Source organism: Papio anubis, chromosome 4 (genome assembly GCF_008728515.1).
Source record: "Papio anubis isolate 15944 chromosome 4, Panubis1.0, whole genome shotgun sequence".
In the NCBI taxonomy this organism is placed as follows: domain Eukaryota; kingdom Metazoa; phylum Chordata; class Mammalia; order Primates; family Cercopithecidae; genus Papio; species Papio anubis.
In genome coordinates this window covers 129,736,031-129,762,669 of record NC_044979.1, presented here as the reverse complement: position 1 = coordinate 129,762,669, position 26,639 = coordinate 129,736,031, and the positions used below count along the sequence as shown (strand labels likewise).

The 26,639-nt window shown below is 43.3% G+C and overlaps 1 protein-coding gene across 5 annotated transcripts in view; it reads right to left on the bottom strand.

Annotated features, from left to right (window-relative positions):
• Window positions 1-26,639, bottom strand: part of CALN1 (calneuron 1) — a 662,369-nt gene that overhangs the window by 542,294 nt on the left and 93,436 nt on the right. Inside the window, exon 1 of one of the 5 annotated variants that reach the window (XM_031665452.1) lies at window positions 7,097-7,748. The exons of 2 other annotated variants lie outside the window; for them this stretch is intronic. The gene's annotated coding sequence lies outside the window, so the exon portion shown is untranslated. Of the gene's footprint in view, window positions 1-5,595; window positions 6,430-6,470; window positions 7,038-7,096; window positions 7,749-26,639 lie in introns of those variants that run through there. 2 more of the 5 variants (XM_031665453.1, XM_031665449.1) reach the window with 2 other exon arrangements.

Sequence of the window (26,639 nt, the reverse complement as noted above, 5' to 3'; positions counted from 1 at the left end):
ACAAGCTCAACATCACTGTCTTTTAGCAGAATCATTCCAGTTTCCTTTCAGAAAACACTCTCTCCTGGCCGGGCGCAGTGGCTCACGCCTGTAATCCCAGCACTTTGGGAGGCCGAGGCAGGTAGATTACCTGAAGTCAGGAGTTCGAGACCAGCCTGGCCAAATGGTGAAACCCCATCTCTACTAAAAATACAAAAATTAGCCGGGCATGGTGGCAGGAGCCCATAATCCCAGCTACTCGGGAGGCAGAGGTTGCAGTGAGCCAAGATCGCACCACTGTACTGCAGCCTGGGCAACAGAGTGAGGCTCCATCAAAAAGAAAGAAAAAGAAAGAAAGAAAAGAAAACAATCTGTCCCAATCTCAGTGACTTCTCAGAAACCTACCCCTAGATATAGGAACCCAAAACTATGCCAATCGGATATGTCCTCTGAGCATCCTGAATGCAGCAGAATGATATAATAACAATAATGGAGGGCAGGTGAGCCCAGAATTGGGGCTTAGCCTGGGAGGGTTCTTGGCTTTGCCCAGGAAAGAATTCAAGGGCAAGCCAGGGGTGTGAGACAGCAACTTTTTTTTTCTAATAGTCACAGAATATCTATTTATTTATTTACTTATTCATTTTTTTTCCCAACTTTTACCTTTTTTTTTTTCCAACTTTTATCTTAAGTTCAGGGGTACATGTGCAGGTTTGTTACATAGGTAAATGTGTATGTACCATGGTCATTTTCTGCACAGATCATCCCATCACCCAGGTATTAAGCCTAGAATCCATCAGCTATTCTTCCTGATGCTCTCCCTCCTCACACCCTCCACCCTCTAACAGGCCCCAGTGTGTGTTTGTGTGTGTGCGTGTGTGTGTCCCCATGTGTCCATATGTTCTCATCACTTACCTTTCACTTATAAGTGAGAACATGTGGTATTTGATTTTCAGTTCCTGCGTTTGCTAAGGATAATGGCCTCCAGCTCCATCCATGTCCCTGAAAAGGCCATGATCTCATTCCTTTTTATGGCTGCATAGTATTCCATGGTGTATATGTATCACATTTTCTTTAGCCAATCTATCATTGATGGGCATGTAGGATGATTCCATGTCTTTGCTATTGTCAATGGGAGACAGCAACTTTTATTGAAGTAGCAGTGTACAGCAGCAGCAGATACTCCTTGTACAGCAGGGCTATTCCCTAGGCAGTATGTGCAGGGTAGCACCCCAGTGCTGCAGTCATATTTATACCCAGTTTTAGTCATATCCAAATTAAGGACAGTTTATGCAGAAATTTCTAGAAATAGGGTGGTAACTTCTGGGTGGTTGGGTCATTGCCATGGAAAGGGGTAATAACTTCCAGTTGCTGCCATGGCAATGGTAAACTGACATAGTGCATGTGTGGGTGTGTCTTATGGAGAGCTGCTTGCCCCCCAGCCTTGTTTTAGCTGGTCCTCAATTTGGTCCAGCTAATTGGACATTTACTTCCATAGCATCTGCTGGAAGAGACCATAAGTCAATTCCTGCCACCGAGATCCCCTGCACTGCCTAATTCCTGTCTATTCCGTGCCTGATTCTTTAGGGATGCTCTTAATCCTGTGAGTTTCCATCAATATTTCTGAGGCAATCTTTGTTGACGTTGTTAGCCAGACTTAGTTTCTGTTGCTTGCAACCCAAGGATCCTAGCTGACAATTCTCCTGTTTGCTGAATCCATCCCATCTTCTCCATCCTCCCCACCATGGCCTCATCAGCCTTGCCTGGCTTTCAGAGCCAGCTTCCTCCCTGGTATCCATGTTTCTGGTCTTCTCAGTGCCAAATTCATTCACCACGAAGTCTCCAGCCAAAAGTGACCATGCCACCCTAATGGAGAAATGCTGAGTCCCTGGTCCTGACCAAAGGCCCCCATCTATCATCTGGTCATTTCTTTTGTACCTCCCTGTCTCAATCTTTAAGCACCAAGAACTCCAAACTACCAGCTGCTTCCTCATATTCTCTACATGTGTTCTAATATCTCGTCCTTTCCCACACTTTCCTCTGCACCAGAATACCCATGAAAAGCTAACCACGTCCTAATCATCCTGTAAACTCAGCTCAGACATCACCTCCACCCTTGCCTAGCTACCATCCACCTCTGCTCACAAATGTGCAACCCTAACACATGGTCTGCCCTCCCCACTAATCTGTGAATTTTTTGATGACAGGCACTGTGTCATCTTCGTCTATCTGTACCACATACTAGGCACTGAATAAATGCTTGTTGAATGTTAAATGATTAAAAACATAATTCACATTGAAAAACCCTAGGTTGGATGCAACAATGGTGTTTTCCTTTTTCTCCTTCCGAACCACATTTGGAATTATCCTCAAATTGAGCGTTCTGAGAAATCTGCCAATGCTCTGCTAATCTTGAAGGATGGTTTCATAGCTCAGGAGTCAGAACTCACACTGTTTTAACAAGCATCAGAGGCTGTTGCTGGTTGCACTGCCTAATGGTTCTCAATCGTGAAAGGACATTTCAGACACTCTGACTACACCAGCTGAAGCCCCAAGTGAAGGGCTAAGGTGCCACTCAGCCTATACCAACATGAGTACAGAAAGGGAATATGCAAAAAAAAAAAAAAGCTTATCATCAATCATCAAACCAGTACAGGCACACGTGACAAGGGAAGGGCTTTGCTGTGGGATTCTCCTTCCTCCCCAAACCAACTGCACAAGACACAGCTCCTCCTGTGCCTTAGTTTCCTTACCAGGAATGAGGAATGAGATGCCAACCTAGATTCATTCAACGAACATAGACAGGGCACCCACTCTGTGTCTGACTCTAAACAAATTACTGCAGGTCAAAGATTCCCAAAATACTTTTCCTATCCTAAGGAAGCAGTGTGGAAAGTGCCACACACATAGGATCGAATCCCGGCCTGTTAGCCTCAAACCGTAACGCTGCTTCTGACCTGCAAGCTTCACAGCCCCAGGAAAAGTGATTTCAATTCCCTTCGCAGCAGTTTCCAAACAGGAAAAATGAGGATGACATGAGCTCAAAGGTGTGAAAGGGTCTGGCACACAAGTAGGGTCTCAGAAATCTGAATTAAGAGGGTCTCCGAAGGCTTTAAACGTCCAAAGTTCTATCAATCGGAATTTCTCTCGTAATGAGAACTAGTGCCCCCTTCTGACAACCAGCGAGCACTGCATAGGCTGTCAGTATAAGAATGTGGTAAAAGACACCACTGCACACACCACAACAGGAGGAAGGGCCTGCCACAGATACCCCCACCTTGGCTGGTGACCCTCCCAAGGCCAGTTGCTATGAAAAAGAAATGTATAAATGAGATCCTTGCCCTGCCCAATATTTATGGAGGGATCTGAAGCTACCCACTGGGGAGATAAATGTAAAATTCAAAAGTGATCGGTTCTCATCCACCCCCCACCCTGTACCCCCCTCCCCTTACAGAGGAAAGGGCATCACATGTGTCGGTCAAGTCTTGCCCATCCCTTTCTCAACAGAACCAGCTGAATTAAATTATTTTCTTGCCAAAAAGCCCTTATCCTGCACCCTAGCCGAAGGCCTGATTACTGGCAATAGTTGCTTTCAGAGTTCAGGGAAAGGTGACATCTTGGTGAACAATTCTAAGAGGATTTAGCTCTCCTCCAATAAAATATCATGAGGATTGGATTTCCAAAGAGTTTTGTTTTCATTACTCCACTTGGATACACCCAGTAACCAACTTCACTGTCGTAGAACAGCTTCTCAGTAAACAGCTCCATGCAGCTATTGCCATGAAAAACCCACACGTCTGCAGTGAAGTCAAAAAACAGAGCCACTCCACTGGTCTTCCACCAGGGCAGGCTGCTCTGGAAACACAGCGCAGGGCATCCTTGGGGCTTTGGTAGAAGACCCCACTGATTGCCTGAGGAACTAGCAAAGTTATGCAGTTCCTGGAGCCCAGGAATGAATCCTAAACTGGGCGTGGTGACAGAACCACAAGGCTGAGAGGTCTGAGGTGACACCTGGACATCAGTACAGGTAGCAGATAAAAATCAAGACTCCACATTCTTCTTCTTCTAACACCTCCTCCCACCCCACAAAAATGAAATAAAACCACGAACAAGCCAAGGAGGAGAGCTGGAATCAGGCTCCTAGGAAAAACACGTCCTGTTCTAGCCTCAAGACAATTTCACACCAAATGGCTTTAAATTCCTTTCCAAAGCTTTGATGCCCGAATTGAAAAATAATTTCCCTTTTTGAGCAAAAGTCAGCAGTTAAAGAAGCAGAACCTGAAAATCCTAGGAGCTCATGAGTTCTCCTATGTGCACAAATGTCGCGTGTGTCTGAACACGCAGCGCAGAAATCTACCCATTCTTTCTGGGAAGGTCATCCCAACTCTGTCGCAGAGGCTACTGTGGGTCACTCTAGAATGTAGTTATTATCACCACTAAACAGACTTCCCAGCCACACACAGCCGGCGCTAAGCTGCTATTCCCTGAGCCCAAGAAACTCCTTTTTTTGCAGAAAACCGGCTCAGGGCCTGGGGATGGCTGGCGCCCCAGTCTTGGCACTCAGGGAACTGCAGGCACCGCTTCACCCGGGAGCTAAGGGCTTCGACCCAAATGGAAGAAAGGCGCCTTCCTCACACAAGCCTTGTCCAAGAAAAAAGAGCAGTGGGAAACCATGGTGGGGTGGTGGCCCGGGCGCACGTGGCCCAAGGCTAGGACGCAAACTGATCCCCTCGGTGCACGCTCTGTATCCCCAGCCCGTCGGGATGGGGTGTCCCCCGCTCGCCCTCTCCCCGAGGGCGGCCCAGAACTACCTGCTGCTGCCTAGGAGCCCTCGGACCAAGTCTCGGGAAGTTCACTCCGCGCTGCGCTAGTCCGGAGAGACTGGGAACCCGGGTAAACCCAGACTGTCCGGGGAAGACGGAGCCCGCCCCTGCCTGGGCGCCAGACCCATCCAGCTGCTTGGAGCTCAGGGACTAGGTACCAGCCGGACTGCAGAGGCCTCTCTGGTTACCCCTTGCACCCCGGCGCCCCCAGACTCGGGGTAGGTGGCGGCGAGGAGCGTGCGTCCAGGAAGGCAAGCAGTCAGCGCTGGGGGCCGGACGTAGAGAGAACCCTGCCTCCCGTCTCCCCCGATCGCCATGACTCCGGCTTCCCGAAGAGACCTGGTTGCCGCCGGGCGTTCCCACCTGGGCTGCGGTGCGGCTCCGAGTCCCCTGCCCTCCCTCCCCACCGCCCGGGAGCCTTCGGCCGCGGGCGCGCTGCCTGGTGGCCACTGGCGCCTGGGGGCTACAGGAGCGGTTCCCAGCCTCCAGCCCGCACAGTGCCGGGACAGCAGAGTGCGCCGCGGCCCTTCCCTAGCCCCACGCCCCCAGGCAGGCAGCCAGAGCCAGCTCCACGGAGGGCAAGGTGGCCGGGGCAGCCCCCAGCCCGCCGGGTGGGTGCCCCAGTGCCGGAGCCAACAGGTACGGGAGGCGTTGTCTGCCAATCGCCCGCCCACTCCGAACACGGGGGCTCGCGACAGCCCGGGGGTTTGGACATCCTGGAGAGGGGCGAGGACCGAGGGAAGAGGAGAAGAGAGGGAGCGCGCGGGTGAGCTGGGGAGCCGGCGGCTGCACTCACCTCTCGCTGGGCCGGGGCCCCGCAGCCCGGCAGCCGAGGCGCCTCCGCACCGCGCGGGGGGCTTCCTCCGAGGCCCGCAGGGAGGGGGCGGCGCGGAATGGAGGCGCCGAGCGGGCAGCGCTTAGCCTCTCGCTCACACCCCCAGCCGGCAGCCGCGTCCCCGCGCCGGCATCCTCGCTGCCGCCGGCTCCCTCGGCGCCCCCGGGCCGCTCCCCACGCGCGCGCCGAGACCGGCACGAGCCCCCTCGTCGACTCGGAGCGCGATCTGGGCGCGTGCCTCCCTGTCCTTGTCCTCTGCTCCCGTCTGGGGACGTGTGCCCCGCACCCCCTGCACCGCGCGCTCTTCTACCCCTCCCGCTCCCGCTGGCCGCGCGGGTTCAGCCCATGTGCGCGGCTGCCTCGCTGCGCCCCGGAGCCCAGTGGCCGAGGCCCCGCCGGAGTTGCGCGCCCTAGAAACTCCATGCAGCTCCGGCCTCCTCCCCAGCTCCTCCCCTGCGGGTCCCCCGGGGCCTTGCGGCGGCCAGCAGCACAGTCCACGCTCTGCCGGCTCCCGCGTTCAGGAGCCGGGCTTCTGGGCTCGCCTTGGCCGCCTGCGCCCCGGCTCCTCCGAGGGTCGGGGAGCCCCCACCCCCACCCTCCGCCTCTCCAATGGCTCCCTCGGTTTCTAGGCAGCGCAACCTGAGGAACGCCTCGGCGCGCGCGCACTCACACTCGCGCGCACACACACACACACGCACGCACATGCACGGCACACACAGGCAGACACGCGGGGGGCGAGCAGGCGCTTGGCAGACGGTGCTCCTTCCTTCCCTTCCCAAAGAGGCTGCCCACGTTAACTCTGGCAAACTGCTGCTCCTCGGAACAGGACAACTCACCCTAGCGCCCGCCGCCTTCACTACTTCATCCCAGGTGCACACACCCTAGGGCCACGATTACACCTGAGCCCAGGGAGAAGGCGGGGCGCCGAGGTGGAGGGGCCGATGGCTGAAACTGCGGGGGCCAGCATTCCGCGTGACCGCCCGTGGCGACATCCAGGGAGGCACGGCTGCCGCGGGGCATCGCCCACCCACCTGGGATCCCACTCCTCCAGGGCCTGAGAACATGTGGCGTGGCCCCCACTTCTTCCAAGGTCATAGGACGGATCCGATGGGAGGGAGAGGGCGCTTGGGCACAGGTGTGAGCTACAAATTCGCAGACTGCCTGCAACCTGCCCATGCGCTGACCTCTGCTGAGTCTCTGCCCAGACAGACCCCTCTCTCCCCTGCCCCGGGTCTCAAGGGCAACGCATTTGCTTGGAGTCAGCAGTCACCTTTCCTAGTCCCCACCTGTCTGCCTCCCAGGAGCTGACAGAATACACAGTGCAACCAAGGTTTGTCTTGGCAAGAAAAAGAAGAATCAAAGCACCAAGGTGGGGCTCAGACTGTCCCGTAGACAGATTAGATGCTTCCCAGTTCCTTTTTGCTGTCCCCAAGGTTGTGCCAATAAAGAAGGAACAACAAACCTGGCTGAAGCAGGCTAGTCCTTCCTTACAGCACCCTCCTTTCTCGGGTCCCCAGTTTCTTGTCCCCTCTTGGTGGCAGAAAGACTGCTCACCAGCTCAGATGCCTCCAATTCCCAGAACCAGAGAAAAGATACATGTGCAAATCCTCACACCAATCAGGAACAAAAGCAGGCAATGCTGCTCCAAGCCTCTCATCCAAACAGCTCAGCAGTCACCTCTCCACTGTTTGGTTCAACTGTCAGGGAAGTTTGGGCATTTTTTTTTTTTTTCTCTCTGCTAGCCAGCAGCACAATCAGGGTCGTGTGTGTGTATATGTGTGTGTGTGTGTGTGTGTGTGTGTGTGTGTGTGTGTGTGTGTGTCGCCTGGGCATGGTTTCAGAGTCCCTGAAGCACTTGTGGGTGCCACGCCTTTGGCATTTAGCATTTGCTAACCTATATTATTACTGTCTTGTATGGACCCTACTTCCCTAGTAATCTTTTCAAAATATGTTTTTATTTGTTATTCTTTTAGGTACATGGTAGGTGTACATATTTATGGGGTACATGAGAGGTTTTGATACAGGCATGCAATGTGAAATAAGCTCATCATGGGGACCAGGGTACTATTCCCTCATTTATCCTTTGAGTTACAAACAATCCAATTACACTCTTTAAGTTATCATAAAATATACAAGTTATTGACTATAGTCACCATGTTGTGCTACCGAATAACAGGTCTTATTCATTCTTTCTTTTTTTTAACCCATTAACCATCCCTACGTACCCAACCCTCTCAACCCCCACCCAGCCCCCCTACCCTTCCCAACCTCTGGTAATCATTCATAGATTCTCTGTCCATGAGCTCAATTGTTTTGATTTTTAGATCCCATAAATAAGTGAAAACATGTGATGTCTGTCTTTCTGTGCCTGGCTTATTTTACTTAACATAATGATCTCCACTTCCATCCGTGTAGTTACAAATGACTGGATCTCATTCTTTTGTATGGCTGAATAGTGCTCCATTGTGTACATGTCCCACATTTTCTTTATCCATCTGTTGATGGACACCTGGGTTGCTTCCAAATCTTAACTATTGTAAACAGTGCTGCAACAAACATCAGAATGCAGATACCTCTTCGATATACTAATTTCTTCTTTTGGGGGTATATACTCAGCAGTGGGATTGCTGTATCATATGCTCCCTAGCAATCTTAGAACTGAGATGTAACAGGCACCATTCTCAGGGACTTGCTGGGTACCCCTCCCCTACCCCAGCATGAAAACACAGAAAAATCTTGAGTTCCTTCAAAGAAACTCCAGGCACCTAGCTAGCCCTGAGAAGTAAACCAGCAACTTGATAAGCAAGAAGGTAATTTTAGCTTAAAACAATAGCCAAGGAAGTTAGAGTCAGGAAATGTTTTTGTTCCCTGTATCAGTCTGTTCTCGTGCTGCTAATAAAGACATACCTAAGACTGGTTAATTTACAAAGGAAAAAGGTTTAATGGACTCACAGTTCCACATGGCTGGGGAGACCTCACAATCATGGCAGAAGGTAAAGGATGAAGCAAAGGCACATCTTACATGGCAGCAAGCAAGAGAGCTTGTGCAGGGGAACTCCCATTGATAAAACCATCAGATCTCATGAGACTTATTCACTATCACGAGAACAGTATGGGGGACACTTGCACCCATGATTCAATTACCTCCCACCGGATCCCTCCCATGACACATGGGAGTTATGGGAGCTACAAAATGAGATTTTTTACAAGTCAAGGAGAAGTGACTGCTAAGCTGTTTGGATGAGAGGCTTAGAGAATCACTGCCTGCTTTTGTTGCTGACTGGTATGAGAATTTTCACATGTATCTTTTCTCTGGTTCTGGGAATTGGAGGCATCTGAGCTGGTAAGCAGTCTTTCTGCCACCAAGAGGGGACAAGAAACTGGGGACCCAGGAAAGGAGAGTGCTATAAGGAAGGACTAGCCTGCTTCAGCCAGGTTTGTTGTTCCTTCTTTGTTGGCACAACCTTGGGGGCGGCAAAAAGGAACAGTCAAACCATATCATTCCCTATAGAATCTAAACATAACATCTTAGTGTATGTCCTTGAGTTGTTTTTCAGAAACCTGGAGCCCCATTAAACTGATCAACTAGCACATAGACCTCGAATAAGAGGGAACTGAGGACTAAACTCTAACTGTGGTTCTTGTTCTAAATTTCTTCCTGAAGGCTCTGGAGGAAGCCACACCTACGGGCCAGAATGAACATTCTTTTCTGCACACCCCATATTTTTAGATAAAGCTTTACCTCCTTAACTAATCACAAATCAGAAAACCTTTGAACTCACCTATGACATCTGTAGAGATAGGATCTCCCTATGTTGCCCAGGCTGGTCTCAAACTCCTGGCCTCAAGTAATCCTTCCACCCCCACCTTCCAAATTATTGGGATTACTAGTCCCAGTGTGAGCCCATGTGGGCCTCTGCTCCCAGACGTCTGCTTTTTTAAGTCAAACCAAATGTCGAGCTTTCATGGATTGATTTATGGCTTTGCCTGTAGCCTCTGCCTCCCACCTTTAAAAATCCTTCCCTGTAAGCCAACTGGGTGGTTGGGACTTAAGCATAAGCTGCCTGATTCCTCTTGGTTGGTGCCCTACAAGTAAATGCCTCCCTTTCTACTGCTGCAAAACCTTGATGTGGACAGCTGATCTCACTGTGCCGGGTGAGCAGCCCCTGTTATGACATGCTTGAGCCACTGGCTGAGTTTCATATACCTAGTTCAGAGATGTGCATAGAAGGTGATATGGTTTGGCTCTGTGTCCCCTCCCAAATCACATCTTCAATTTTATTCCCGTAATTCCCACGTGTCGTGGGAGGGACCTAGTGGGAGATAATTGAATCATGGAGGCGGTTTCTCCCATACTGTTTTGGTGGTAGTGAATAAGTCTCGCGAGATCTGATGGTTTTATAAGGGGAAACCCCTTTCACTTGGCTCTCTCACTCTGTCTCTTGTCTCCGCCATGTGAGATGTGCCTGTGCCTTTGGCTTTCCACCATGATTATGAGGCCTCCCCAGCCATGTGGAAATGTAAGTCCATTAAATTTCTTTCTTTTGTAAATTGCCCAGTCTCAAGTATGTCTTTATCAGCAATGTGAAAACGAATTAATACAGAAGGTATTATACTACAAGAGTTTCCACAATGGGTCACAGGCAGATGAATAGAGTTGACAGGGTCTCCATAAGATCCTTCCCTTTGATCCCTTAGTTTGGATGAATGCTGCATCATCTAACAATCTGTTGCCTCTGTAAGCAATTATTTTGTCACTTTCTAGATGGCAACCAGGTCACCAAAATGCCTTGGTAGGGCAAAGCACGGTGGCTGAAGCCTGTAATCCCAGCACTTTGGGAGGCCGAGGCGGGTGGATCACTTGAGGTCAGGAGTTCGAGACCAGCCTGGCCAACATGGTGAAACCCCATCTCTACTAAAAATACAAAAATTAGCCAGGCATGGTGATGGGTGCCTGGAGGCTGAGGCATGAGAATCGCTTGAACCTGGGAGGCAGAGGTTGCAGAGAGCCGAGATCGCACCATTGCACTCCAGTCTGGGCAACAGAGCAAGACTCAGTCTCAAAAAGCGAAAAAAAGAAAAAAAAAAAAAACAGACAAACAAATGCCTTGGTAAGTGTAGATACACACATGAAGTTCCTGGTAAAATGTGGGGGCCTCCCACATAACCAGAGTCGGAAACGTCTGGCCAAAGCTCTCATTCTGCCCTCCCTTGCTGCCTGTGTAAATTTGGGCAAGTTGTTTATTCTCTCTAAATCTCATCACCCTCATCTATAAAATGGGGATAATTAGAGTATCTATTCCACAAGGTTGTTGAGAAAATTAAATGTGATTATGTGAATAGCAGTTCGCTCAGTTTACCTGGCTCCAGGCATAGAGTAAGCTTTCAATAAATGTTGGCAGTTGTTACAAGTGAATAGTCAACCCAAACACATAACAAAGACCTTACTTTGGGAGGAAAAAAAATCAAGGATCTCTTGCCTTAGGACACTAAGTTCAGCAAGCCTCAGAACTAGAGAAGGCTAGGCAGTAGCTCACACTGGTAATACAGATACTTTGGAAGGTCCAGGTGGGAGGATTACTTGAGGTTGGGAGTTTGAGACCAGCCTGGGCAACACAGGGAGACGCCATCTCTACAAAAAATGATTTGCAAAAGTAGCCAGGTGTGATGGCATATGCCTGTAGTCCTAGCTACTCAGGAGGCTAAGGCAGAAGATCCCCTGAGCCCAGGAGTTCAAGATTACAGTGAACTGTGGTCACACCACTGCACTCCAGCTTGGTGAAAGAGCAAGACTTTGTCTCAAAAAAAAAAAAAAAATCAGAAACACAAAGAACTAGAGAAGCTGGATGGCAGACTTCTGCAGTTTCTTGGTCCTCCCCAGCTATGACCATTTTGAGACTTCCATGTTAAGGTGGTTGCAGGTTTACAGGCCCTGGCACTTTTGCTCCAACTTTTATTCAATATATGTGGTCAAAATGTGTCAGCTCCTTCCTATGAAAATACCAAATAAAATCTTTTACCAATTACCGGGATGGAGGCTAAACTCAACATGAAACAAAATGAACAGGAAGGACTTCTCCTTATCGTGCATTTGTAGCTGGATTTAGCATAAGTTCTCTCTCTAACCTAGAATAGTACAGCCCTCCAGGAAACAGCGAGGAGTCAATTTCAACTTCCTTCTACCACCTGCCTCTAGCTTTGGGATTCAGAGTTACACAAATCAGACACTGAGACAAGTGCTACCTTACCAGTGATAATCCTCTCGTAAATATCCCCTTCCCTTATCTTCTTTCATTTTACCATCGATAAATACATCTACTTCAAGTGCCCAAGACACCCAAGGGTAGAGGGTGATGAAAAGATTCATTGCACTCTGAATAGAAATAGGTAGAAGTAGAAAAAAAAAATCATTCGAGAAATATATGTTGGAGGGTAAAATTGTTCAGGTCTTCCATCAAAGTACGGAATCCAGGACTCACTAAATTCTTTACAACACACATTCTCTCCTGTGTGGCTAGGGGTTTGCCACAAACCTTGCAGTGGTTTGCTTTGCAGTAATCGGTAACCAGAACAACATTTGGTGTCTGGAAGGAGTGTGCTGCTGTAACAAAAACTTAAAATACTGGCTTTAGGATTGAGCAACGGGAAGAAGCTATAATTTCCTCCAAAGAGTATTAATGAGAGTTGCAAGGACCTTTGGAAAACTCTTGGAGGAAACATGAAGGGCACAGAAAGTGCTTATTGGAAGCTGGAGAAAAGAACCCCTGAGTCACGTACCAGGAGAACAGTTAGCAAAACTGCTACCTGTCAATGGTTGGCTGGGTGTGGTGGTTCACACCTGTAATCCCAGCACTTTGGGAGGCCGACACGAGTGAATCACTTGAGGTCAGGAGTTTCAGACTAGCCTGGCCAACATGGTGAAACTCCGTTTCTACCATAAATACAAAAAATTAGCCAAGCGTGGTGGTGCATGCCTGTAATCCCAGCTACTCGGAAGGCTGAGTCAGGAGAATTGCCTGAACCCGGGAGGCAGAGGTTGCAGTGAGCTGCGATCAGCCACTGCACTCCAGCATGGGTGACAGAGCAAGATTCTGTCTCAAAAAAAAAAAAAATCAATATAACCAATGCAAGGATACCTAAGGACCTCATGGATCTGACTAGGGTGATTTTCAAGTGGAAAAATAGAAAATGCCAGCTGGATTTTTCCAGATGCCTATGAGAAAAGGTAAGCAGAGACAGGTTAATTGAAGAAGAAGCTATTCCAGTTTTTTAGTAGAACTGAGATGGAATAGCAAGGAACCAGAGTTCGCTGAGTTAGAAAGGATTACTGTTTCTCTGCTGGGTTAGAAAGAACTACTGTTTCTCACTGTGGCGTCTCCAGGCAAAACCTTTCAAATCTGGGGCAGCAAAATCTGGTTTCTGGGAAAGATGGACTCAAGAATGGGGCTGTACGATCCTTTGTTAAGGCCTCAGACATATTTAAGGGGATGCCCAAAAGGGCTTCTACATGTCTTAAAGACACTGTGCCTCACTCAGCAGCTTTGCAGGAGCCTAAAGATAAAGAAAGGTCTATTTTTATTTTATTTTTAAATTTTATTTATTTATTTATTTATTTAGAGACAGAGTTTCACTCTGTTGTCCAGGCTTGAGTGCAGTGGCATGATTTCAGAGAGGAAAAGAGAGACAGGGAGAAAAAGAGAGGTTCCGGGCATGTCTACAGCGATTCAAGGCCCTGCTGTGAGCGTCTTCCCCGAGGAGGCTACAGATTCTGCTGGGCAGAGACAAGCCACCCCCGCCATGCGCGCTCTGAATTCCCAATCCACAGAACCGCAAGAGGCAGTCGTACATTTTTGTGTTAAGTAACTTCGTTTTGGGATGAATTTTTGTTATGCAGCAATAAATAACCAGAAAAATTTAATTTACTAAATTAGAAAGAGGTCAAAAAATATGTTGTAAAGTGAAAAAACTTAATGGCAAAATAACATGTATGGTGCCACTTTTGAAAAAGAAAACTTTGTATATGGGATCCATGTACACATATGTGCACCAAATGTAATTCCAATGCTTTCTGTTAACTAACTCTGGAGAACCAGTATTGAGGGGATAAACATATATATATTTATTTATAGATGAATATATGTTTACGTATTTTATTTATATAAATAAATTTAAATATATATTTATATTTTTATTTTAATTTATATAAATATATACTTTTATTTATGTATATAAATGTTCATACATTTTTATTTATATATGCTTATTATATAAATGGCTTTTTATAAATGGAATATAAATGACTTTTTGCTTTTTTGAAAATATTTTCAAAACGTATATTAGCCAGCCAACAAAATGGAATTGAGGTTAAATATTACATATAAAAATATATAGAAGTATATATAATATAGCATATATTTATAAAATATATAAATATTTAAATAGCATATATTTATATGATATATAAATTTATATATGAACATATATTTATATATTCATATATAAATTATTTTATGTGGTATTTATATTTATATATAAATAATATCTTATATGATACATAATACATTATATATTACATAATTATATATAATATATAATGGCACATGTTACATAATATATATTATATGTACTGTTATGTTCATGCATAATATATGTTACATATAATTATATCATACATATTATATAATTATATATCATACATAGTATATTATAATTATAATTATATATTATACAATATTACATAATATATGTATTAGATACTATTATTTAATGCCAAAAGTAAAGAACATCTTAGAGATCTTCAGAGCATCACAGGCGTAGAAGGAAAAGGAAACCTTGGAAAGTGGAGGCATCATTGTGCTCCATTGTCCCCTTAAAGGCATTCATTCACCTGTGTTTGAAACTGCACATGGTGAACAGTTAAAAAAAAAAAAAAGGCAAGAGAAGGAAGGAGAAGAGAAGAGAAGAGGAAAGGAAGGAAAGAGGAAGGAGGGAAAGAAAGAAGAGAAGGAAGGGAAAAGAAAAGGCAAGGAAAAAGGGAAGGGAAGGGAAAGAAATAGAAAGACAAAAAGAAAGACAGACAGAAGAAAGAGGGAAGGGAAGGCAAGGGAGAGAGAGAAAGGAAAGGAAAGGAAAGAGAAAGGAAAGGAAAGGAAAGGAAAGGAAAGGAAAGGAAAGGAAAGGAGGGGAGGGGAGGGAAAGGGAGGGGAGGGGAGGGGAGGGGAAGGGGAAGGGGAAACCAAGCAGCAGGAAGGAGAATTCTTGGGAAATTGGGAGTCTATAACCTCCCTAGGACGAGGGACACTCATAAACACCCCAGGGTTTCAGTTGAAGCTTTTGAAATACTACATGCATTAGGATTAAGGGCAAACCAAAAGCGTTTGGAGAATCAAGTTCAGCCTTAAATTATCTCAATAATTGATTAGCCAAAAATGATCTTTATGTACCCTAAATGCCTGCCAGATGAAAAAGTTAAATCTCTCTGAGGAGAGAGAACAAATATATAGTCACTATAATTTCTTAAATATAACATGTGGCATTTAATCAAAAATCAACAGGCATGTCCGGAAAAAGAACCAAATTAAGAAAAAATAAAGAGAAACAACAGACAATAGGAAAACCAAACATAGGAAATTCAGACGCTGGATTTATATAAAACAGACATTAAAACAATTGTATAGATGTTTAAGAAAATGAATGACAAGATAAAGAAATTCACCACTAAATAGCTAAAGTCTATTTACTTATTCTTAATTTCTTTCTAATTCAATAATTGAACTTTTACTTTTTATTAATGTGATCCATAATTGTTAAAGGTCAAATGGTAATTTGTTATGCAGAAGTAGAATTTAAAAATAAACATCAAACAGTTCTAAAAGGTCAATTGTGCAAAATGGTGTTCTCTTTTTCCTCCTCCTCCATTCTTTTTTCCCAAAGATAACTACTTTCAACTAGTCCATTACCTCTTTGGATAGTTATATCCATATTTCTAAATAAGTGGTTTTTTAAAAATATTTATTTTCTTTTCCAATTAAAACACCTAACTGAAGGATGAAGATGTAATACTCTTACTTGTTTCTCCAATCCACGCACATACATTCTGTCCTGATTCTCCCATATATAATGTTTAATTTGATCTCTATTCAGTTAAATTTTATTTATTATTTATTTATTTGAGACGATATCAAACTCTGTCACCCAGGCTGGAGTCCAGTGGCACGGTCTTGGCTCACTGCAACCTCTGCCTCCCAGGTTCAAGCAATTCTCCTGCCTCAGCCTCCCAAGTAGCTGGGGTTACAGGTGCCCACCACCACGCCTGGCTAATTTTTTTGTATTTTTAGTAGAGCTGGGGCTTCACCATGTTGGACAGGCTGGTCTCGAACTCCTGACCTCAAGTGATCCACCCGCCTTGGCCTCCCAAAGTGGGGGATTACAGGTGTGAGTCACCGCACCCTGCCAAAATTTGTTTATTTTTAACACAGAATAAAGTAGTAATTCTGGAACCCATCAAAAAATAAATAAAATGCACTCAATAGATGTGATTAAAGCAAACTGGACACAGTAGAAGAGATTAGTGAACTTCAAATAGGTCAGTAAAAAATATCCTGCTAATGTGTGAGGAGAAGAAAAAGGTGGGAATGGAGAAAAGAGAATAAGAGAATTAAAGCAAAGTGAATCGTCAAATATATAACTCAAGTCTGAAAAGGAAAGGGGAGAAAGAGTGAGGTGGGTGAGATGCTGGCTGAGAATTTTCCAAAACCAATAAAGACATGAAGCCACAGATTCAGGAAGTCCTATAAACTCCAAATAGGATATGTACAATGAAATCCACATGAAAGCAGTCATCATTACATTTCTAAAACCTAAAAACAATTTTTTTTTCTTTTTTTTCTTTTTTTTTTTGAGACGGAGTTTCGCTCTTGTTGCCCAGGCTGGAGTGCAGTGGCGTGATCTCAGCTCACTGCAGCCTCCACCTCCTGGGTTCAAGCAATTCTCCTGCCTCAGCCTCCTGCATAGCTGGGATTACAGGCATGCACCACCATGTCTGGCTAATTTTTTGTATTTATAGTAGAAACGGAGTTTCACCATGTTGGTCAGGCTGGTCTCGAACTCCTGACCTCAGATGATCCTCCCGCCTCGGCCTCCCAAAGTGCTGGGATTACAGGCATGAGCCACCACACCCGGCCAAGACACAATATTAAAAGCAGCCAGGCCCCTTCTCCTTCACACACACATACACCTTGCAAAGGAACAATTCACCTGACAGACGACTTGTTAACAAACATAATAAAAGCCAGTACAACTTACAATCATTGGTATCATCTTTGGTGCACTAAAAGAAAATAGCTATCCACTAAATTCTGAATGCAGTGAACATGCCCACTAAAAAGAAAAGGAGCAATTTCTGCTTCTATGTTACTAGGTTAGTGCAAAAGTAATTGCAGTTTTTACCACTGAGAGTGATGGCGGTAGGGCAAGGTGGCTCATGCCTATAATCCCAGCACTTTGGAAGGCCAAGGAGGGTGGATCATTTGAGAGGTCAGGAGTTCGAGGCCAGCCTGGCCAACATAGTGAGACCCTGTCTCTATTAAAAATGCAAAAATGGCCCGGGAGTGGTGGCAGGTGCCTGTAATCCCAGCTACTTGGAAGGCTGAGGCAAGAAAATTGCTTGAATCCAGGAGGCCAAAGTTGCAGTGAGCTGAGATCACTCCAGCCTGGGTAACAGAGAGAGATTCTGTCTCAAAGAAAAAAAAGAAAGTAATGGCAAAAACCTCAATTACATTTGCACCGACATAATAAGTTACTACCTCATAATAAGTTAGTTTTCTTCCCACTATTAACAATTAGAAACTAAACAAATGTAAAAATTAAGTGTTTTCTGTAATTGGACAACAGATAGTACAGGGCTGTGATCCATGTAAGAAAAGGAACAACTTATGTGTGTCCTGCAACTGCCCAGCTTTCTACCTGGAGATAGTTTCCGTATCACTGTAGAGGAAAAGGAAGCCAAACAGAACACAGGGGTCTCACTAACTTGAGGGATCAGAGTTCATGAAAGCTTAGGTAGCTAGATTTTGGGGGGCAGAGAACTGGAGAGGAGAAGGCTACACAGATAAAAAGGTGGAAATTTTTCGTAAGGATTTAAGTTCCTAGATGACAACTAAGATGTGCATAAGAAGACAAATTCCATGCCGCTAGGCAGAGAGCAGTTAGTGGAGAGTTGTAAGTCGAACAATTTCTAGATGTAAGAAAGAACTGGAAAATGGGCAAGTTCTGATGATCCTGAGTGAGAAAATGCATTGAACACCCAGTGGGTACAATAGAGTCCATAGGTGAATTGCACCTTCCTGGTAGCAGGAACAAACTAGCTCTAGAATAACAGCTATTGTAAGACTCGACCTAACAAAGCTTAAAAGCAAACATCAAATGGATCAAAGTGACTCCCAAGTTACTAATCAAATGCCTAGCAAAGAAACTTCAAAACTCTTCAAAGGACAAAAACAAAATTCAGAAACTCAACAACACAACACCCACAGTGTCCATGGAAACAGAAGGAAAAATAACAATGGTGATGGAATCTGCAGAAAGGGGCTTTCGAGCAGCTATTAGAAATATTTTCAAGGATTTAAAGGAAATTGTGAACAATAAAGGAAGGCATGCAATCTAAAAAAAGAAGCAAATAAAATTGTAGCGCTGAAAAAATATATATTTAATGTGAAAAAGCTATTTGAGGGCTTAACATAACATTGGGTATTGTAGAAAAATAAGTGAGTTTGAAAAAAATAACAACTGAAGCAGAGAAAGAATGCTGGCTGAAAAAAAATCTTAAAATCCTTGATGGCAGGTGGGACAATATCAAGTTACCTAACATATGTTCGATTCTAATACCTAAAGCGAGATAAAAAGAGAGAGAGACTCTGTGCACGCACGTGCCTCTGTGTGTGTGTGTGTGTGTGTGTGTGTGTGTTAGGAAGGTTAAACAGAAAAAAGGATTTGAATAAATAGTGGCTAATATTGCGCAATTTGATAAAAGCCTAAAATACGGCTCCACATGACACAATTTACTGCAAGAAAGATAAATACAAAAAGTACACACCAAAGTATCTTATAATCAAATTGCTGTAAACCATGATAAAGAAAAAAATGTTAAAGTATCCAGAAGAAAAAAACATTATATCAGGAGAACAAAGAGAAGACGTAATACTAACTTCTTTTAAGAAACAATACAAGCCAAAAGACAATGGAATAATATTTTTAATGTGCTGAAATTGAAAGCAAAAACAAAAATACCGAGAATTGTCACTGTGGTTTTGATTTGCATGTCTCTAACAATTAGTGATGCTGAGCATATTTTCAAATGCTTATTGGCCATATATATGTCTTCTTTTGAAAACTGCCTGTTCGTGTCCTTTGCACACTTTGTTATAGGGTTGTTTGCTTTTGGCTTGTTAATTTAAGCACCTTATAGATTCCGGATATTAGCCCTTTGATAGGTGCATATTTTACAAATGTTTTCTCCCATCTGTCAGTCATCTGTTTACTTTGTTAGTTTCTTTTCCTTTGCAGATGCTCTTTAGTTGAATTAGGTCCCATGTGTCAATATTTGTTTTGGTTATCATTGCTTTTGGCATCTTTGTCATGAAATCTTTGTCAAGACCTATGTCCAGAATGGTTGTCTTCTTGGTTTCCTTCAAGAGTTTTTATACGCCTATAAACCCTTTAGGTTTTATGTTTAAGCCTTCAATCCATCTAGAATTGATTTTTGCCTACGTTAAAAGGAAGGGGTCCAGTTTCAATCTTCCGTGTTGGCTAGCCAGTTATGCCAGTAACATTTACTGAAAAGGGAATCCTTCCACTGTGGAAAGCAGTGTGGAGATTACTCAAAGAACTTAGAACAGAGGCCGGGCGCGGTGGCTCAAGCCTGTAATCCCAGCACTTTGGGAGGCCGAGACGGGCGGATCACGAGGTCAGGAGATCGAGACCATCCTGGTTAATATGGTGAAACCCCGTCTCTACTAAAAAGTACAAAAAAAAAACTAGCCGGGCAAGGTGGCGGGCGCCTGTAGTCCCAGCTACTTGGGAGGCTGAGGCAGGAGAATGGCGTGAACCCGGGAGGCAGAGCTTGTAGTGAGCTGAGATCTGGCCACTGCACTCCAGCCTGGGCGATAGAGAGAAACTCCGTCTCAAAAAAAAAAAAAAAAAAAAAAAAAAAAAAAAAAAAGAACTTAGAACAGAACAAGCACTTTACCCAGCAATCCACTGGGTATATACCCAAAGGAATATGAATTGGTCTACCATAAAGTCCTGTGCATACATATGTTCATTACAGCATTATTCACAATAGTAAAGGCATGGGATGAACCTAAGTACTCAGCAATGGTAGACTGGAGAAAGAAAACGTGGCACATACACACCATAGAATACTACGCACTCATAAAAAAGAATGTGATCATGTCTTTTGCAGCAACAGGGATAGAGCTGGAGGCCATTATCCTAAGCAATTTAATGCAGAACAGAAAACCAAATACTGCATGTTTTCACTTATAACATTGAGTACACATGGACACAAGAAAGAGAACAACAGACACCAGGGCCTATTTGAGAGTGGAGCAGGAGGAGGGTGAGGATCAGAAAACTACCTATCAGATACTATGCTTATTACCTGAGTAATGAAATAATCTGTACACTAAATCCCTGCAAGACTCAATTTACCTATATAACAAACTGGCACATGTACCCCGAAACGAAAGTAAAAGTTTAAAGAAAAAGAAAATACCGAGAATTTCCTAATCAGCAAAAATAGTCTCTAAATTTAAAGGTGATGGCTGGATGAGGTGGCTCATACCTGTAATCCCAGTACTTTGGGAGGCCAAGGTGGGTGGATCATCTGAGGTCAGGAGTTCAAGACTAGCCTGACCAGCATGGTGAAACCCTGTCTCTACTAAAAATACAAAAATTAGCTGGGCATGGTGGTGGACACCTGTAATCCCAGCTACTTGGGAGGCTGAAGCAGGAGAATCACTTGAACCCGGGAGGTGGAGGTTGCAGTGAGCCGAATCATGCCATTGCACCACTGCACTGGGTGACAAAGTGAGACTCTGTCTCAAAATAAATAAATACAAATTAATTTTTTAATTTTAAAAAATAAAGGTGAAATAAAGAGTTTTTCAGATAAACAAACAGTAAAATAATTTATAGGCCAGGCACAGGGGTTCTTGCCTGTAATCCTAGCCCTTTGGGAGGCCAAGGCAGGAGGATTACTTGAGCCCGGGAGTTCAAGACCAGCCTTGGCAACCTAGGAAGACTCTATCTCTATTCAAGAATTTATAGCCATCAGACTGAAGTAAATGACAGCAGAAATTTAGGAATGGTAAGTCCTGGGAATGGAAAATATGTGAATAAAAATAAAAAGTTTTTCATTATTTTTAACTTTCTTTAAAAGGTAGTTTACTGATTAAGACAAAAATATTACCCAATGCATTTATGGGATGTATAAGACATGTATAAGTAAAACATGTATGACAGCTATAGCACAAAGGGAGTAAGGAAATGGAAATATACTATTAAAAGGTAGTCAATTTATCCACGACGTGGTATAATACCATTTGATATCAGACTGTTACATTTGAAGGTGCACACTGTAAATCCCAGAACACAAAGAGATATTGCAAATAAGCCAATAGAGGAGAGTAAATACAGTATTTGAAAAATAATCAATACCAAAAGAAGTCATGAAAAAGGAAAAAGCAACAAAGAACACATGAAACAAAAAGAAATAGCAAGATGGTACATTTAAACCTAAATGTATTGTGAACTGCATTTAATTTAAAGAGTGTGGAACCATTACCAAATTTTGAATTTATAGAGCACTGTATTAACATAATCTTTTCAAGTGCACGTGGAATGTTCATAAAAGATAGGCTGTATCTTGTGCCACAGAATAATTCTCAGTACTTTAGTATTTTAGGCCAGGTGTGGTGGCTCATGCCTGCAATCCCAGCACTCTGGGAAGCCAAGGTGGGCAAATCGCTTGAGGTCAGGCAGGAGAATCGCTGGAACCCAGGAGGCGGAGCTTGCAGTGAGCCGCGATTGCACCAGGGCACTCCAGCCTGGGTGACAGAGCAAGATTCCATCTCAAAAAAAAAACAAAAACAAAAAAAAAAAAACACTTTGAGATTTTAAAGTTATCCCATCTCTACTAAAAATACAAAAATTAGCTGGGTGTGGTGGCACATGCCTGTAGTCCCAGCTACTTGGGAGGCTGAGGCAGGAGAACGGTTTGAACCTGTGAGGCAAAGCTGGCAGTGAGCCGCGATCATGCCATTGCATTCCAGCCTGGGCGACAGAGTGAGACTCCATCTCAAAAAAAAAAAAAAAAAAAAAAAAACAACACCCACTTTGAGATTTTAAAGTTATCCAAATCATACCGGAAACATTCTATGACCACAATGGAATTAAAAATTAAATTAGAAATCAATAATAAGAAGATACCTTAAATTTCCCCAAGATTTTACAAGTAAAAAACAGTTTTGCATAATGCGTATGTCAAAGAATAATCACAAATGAAGTTTAAAAATATTTTGAACTAAATGAAATGAAAGCACAATGTATTGAAATTTGTGAGATCAGCTAAAACAGTGCTTACAAGGAAAATTACAGCTTAAAATGTTTACTTTACAAAAAGATGAAAGGTTTAAAGCCAATGTTTTAAGATTCTAACTTAAAAAGCTAAAAAGAGAAGAGCAAATTAAATTGAAAAAAAAAAAACAGAAGAAAGGAAAAAGGATAGGAAAAATCAAATTTAAAAATGGACAGAAAAATGAATTAAAATGTCATAAAAATTAATAAATCTGTAGCTAACTTGATTTGAAAAGATGGCAAAAACACAAAGTACCAAGATCAGGAATCACTATAGATACTAACCATATAAAAAAGAATAACAAGCGAATATTATAAAACAATGTTATGACAAAAAATGGACAATTTAAACAAAAGATAAATTTTTTTTTTTTTGAGATGGGGTCTTGCTCTGTCGCCCAGGCTGGAGTGCAGTGGTCGGATCCCGGCTCACTGCAAGCTCCGCCTCCTGGGTTCACGCCATTCTCCTGCCTCAGCCTCCCGAGTAGCTGGGACTACAGGCGCCCGCCACCACGCCTGGCTAATTTTTTGTATTTTTACTAGAGACGGGGTTTCACTGTGTTAGCCACGATGGTCTCGATCTCCTGACCTTGTGATCCGCCCGCCTCGGCCTCCCAAAGTGCTGGGATTACAGGCGTGAGCCACTGCGCCCGGCTGAAAAATTTTTTTAAAAAACACAAATTACCAAAATAGACCCAAGGAGATATAAAAATCTGAATATTCCTGTATCTTTTAAATAAATTGAATTCATAATTAACCTCCTATGCCCTCAAAACATAAACAAATTCCTCTGTGCCCAGATGGTTTCTCTGGTGATTTCTAACATTTAATGAAGAGCTAATACCAATCTCATAAAACGTTTTCATAAAATAGAGAGTGGGCACACAGCTCAACTCATTTTATGAGGCTACTGTCTCTCTTATCAAAATTAAATACAGGCAATACCAAAGCAGAAAATGAAAATAAACGCAAAAAAGCCTTAACATACATTAGCAAACTAAATCCAGCAATATATAAAAAGGATAAGACGGCCGGGCGCAGTGGCTCACGCCTGTAATCCCAGCACTTTGGGAGGCCGAGGTGGGTGGATCACGAGGTCAGGAGATCAAGACCATCCTGGCTAACACGGTGAAACCCCGTCTCTACTAAAAATACAAAAAAATTAGCTGTGCGTGGCGGCGAGTGCCTGTAGTCCCAGCTACTCGGGAGGATGAGGCAGGAGAATGGCGTGAACCTGGGAGGTGGAGCTTGCAGTGAGCCCAGTTGGCGCCACTGCACTCCAGCCTGGGCAAAAGAGTGAGATTCCGTCTCAAAAAAAAAAAACAAAAAAGGATAAGACATCTTGACAAGGTGGAGTGTTTTTAAGTCACACAAAGTTAGTCTAAATCTTAAATTCTAAAAGATGAATCAGTATAATTTATCCTATTTATAGAAGAAAAAAATTACAATCATCCTAATGCATTCATGAAGAGTATTTGACAAAATGCAACTCCTATTCTCCATGAAAACTTGGAAAACTAGGAACAAAAGGGAACTTTTTCATCCTGCTAAGGGGTACTAAAAAACCTACAGCTAACGTCACACAAAATGGTTAAAAACTGAATGCTTTCCCTGTAAAATCAGGAAAAGGGCTTCTATTGAACATTTGTTGGAGGACTCGGCCATGAAATAAGTCAATAAAAAGACAGAAAATGCATACAGATTGGTAAGTAAGAAGTAAAATTGTTTCCACTGAAAAGCAACATGATTGTGTACATTTAAAAAAAGAGTATTTGAATGAAAAAGTGACCTTAACAAGGTCACAGAATACAAGATCAATGCCAACAATAAACAACTGAGAAAAGAAATTTTAAAAACACTTCCATTCAGGCCCAGCGTGGCGGCTCATGCCTGTAATCCCAGCACTTTGGGAGGCCAAAGTGGGCAGATCGCCTCAAGTCAGGAGTTCGAGACCAGCCTAGCCAACATGGTGAAACCCTGTCTCTACTAAAAATACAAAAATTAGCTGGGTGTGGTGGTAGATCCCTGTAATCCCAGCTACTTGGGGGAGGCTGAGGCAAGAGAATCTCTTCAACCCAAGAGGCAGAGGTTGCAGTGAACTGAGATCGTGCCACTGCACTCCAGCCCGGGTGACAGAGTGAGACTCCATCTCAAACAGAAAAAAAAAACGGTCCCATTCACAATAATATCAATAACATGAAATATTAGGGATATGTTTAACAAAATAAGTGTAAGTTCTATATACTAAAAACCTCAAAACACTGCTAAGAGAGATTAAAGAAGACCAAAAAATAAATGGAGATCTATACCATGTTAATGGATCAGAGGTTTGATAATTTTAAGATGTCAGTTCTCTCCAAATTGATCTACAGGTTCAGCATCATCCCAATCCATATCCTAACAAGCTGTTTTGCAAAATTTGACAAGCTGGTTTAAAAATTTATATATGTATGCAAAGGACATAGAATAGCCAAAACAAATTTTTCAGAGAAGAAAGTTGGAAAGACTTTCTTTCCAACTGCTTTCAAGACTTAACTATAGAGCTAATCAAGAGAGTGTGGTTTTGGCACAAGGATATATAGAGCAAAGGAACAGAACTGATTAGGAATACATTCATATGCATGTGACCAATTAGTTTTCCACAAAGGTGCCAAATTAATTCAAATTAATTAATTTAATGAGGATAGTCTTTTCATCCAATTGTGCTGGAATAACTGGATATTCACGTGGAAATAAATGAACTTTGATACTTTATTTGCCCTATAGGCAAAGATTAACTCAGAATGGATCGTAGTCCTAAATATAAAAGTTACAGCCACAAAACTTCTAAAGAAAACCCAGGAGAAAATTTTTGAGAACTTGAGTAAGCAAAAATTTCTTTTTTTTTTTTCTTTGTTTTTTGTTTTAATTTCCCTTGAGACAGGATCTCGCTCTGTTGCCAAAGCTGGAGTGCAGTGGCACAATCACAGCTCACTGCATCCTCCACCTCCCGGGCTCAAGCCATCCTCTCACCTCAGCACGGGAATAGCTGGAAGTACAGGCTCGCGCCACCATGCCTGGCTAATTTTTGTATTTTTTATGGAGACAGAGTCTCACCATTTGCCCAGGCTGGTCTCAAACTCCTGTGCTCAAGTGAGTGGCCCACCTCCGCCTCCCAAAGTGCTGGGATTACAGGCGTGAGCCACCACGCCCAGCCAAAAATTGCTTAACGAGGATACAAAAGCCACAAACCGGCCGGCCGCTGTGGCTCATGCCTGTCATCCCAGCACTTTGGGAGGCCGAGGCGGGCGGATCACTTGACGCCAGGAGTTCAAGACCAGCCTAGCCAACATGGTGAAATCATCTCTACTAAAAATACAAAAATTAGCCGGGCATAGTGGTGCGTGCCTGTACTCCCAGCTACTCAGGAGGCTGAGGCAGGAGAATCGCTTGAACCCAGGAGGCAGAGGTGGCAGTGAGGCGGGATTACACAACTGCACTCTAGCCTGGGCAATAGAGCAAGACTCTCTCAAAAACAAGATGAAACAAAAACAAAACAAAACAGAAAGCACAAGTCATAAAGGAAAAATTTGATCATTTTGATTTCACAAATTTTAAATCTTATGCCCTGAAAATTTCATTTTTGAAAACATGAATAGACAAGTCACAGATAAGGAAAAATTATTCATAATACATATCCATTATTTCATTATTATGAAATCCTAGAACAGAAAAAGACAATCTATAGTGACAGAAAGTAAATCGGTGGATTCCTGGGGCTGAGTGGTTGACTCCATCAGAGTACAAGGGAATAGTTTAGGTTGAAGGAAATGTTTATGTCTTAATTATGGTGATGGTTACAAAGGTTTATACATTTTGTCAAAACTCATCAAAGTGTACATTTTAAATGGGTGCATTTTATTATGTAAATTATCCTCAATAAAGTTGGTTTGAAAAGAAGAAAGTGAAGCCTTAAAAAAAAATTATGGTTGTACAAAGGGATGACAAATGTTTGAGGTGATTGATTTTCTAGTTACCTGATTTGATCATTACACATTGTATACATCTATCGAAATATTACACTGTACTCCATAAATATGCACAATTATTATGTGTTCATTTAAAATGATAATTTAAAAATTAGATTAAAGATTATGCTTAAAATTTTCTAAAAAGAAAGAATTGCTATAGTGAGCTATTCAGACGGAAAAAAATATGGTTTCAAATGGAGGAACAGAGATGGAAGACTGGAAAGTAGATAAATGTAGATAAATCTGAGTAACTATCGTATTTTAATCTAATAATAAATGTTAATAATGTTTGGTAGGTTCTTAAATCTACTAAGAAATAAAATACATGAGAACAATTGCACAAAAGGTAAGAAAGGGGTA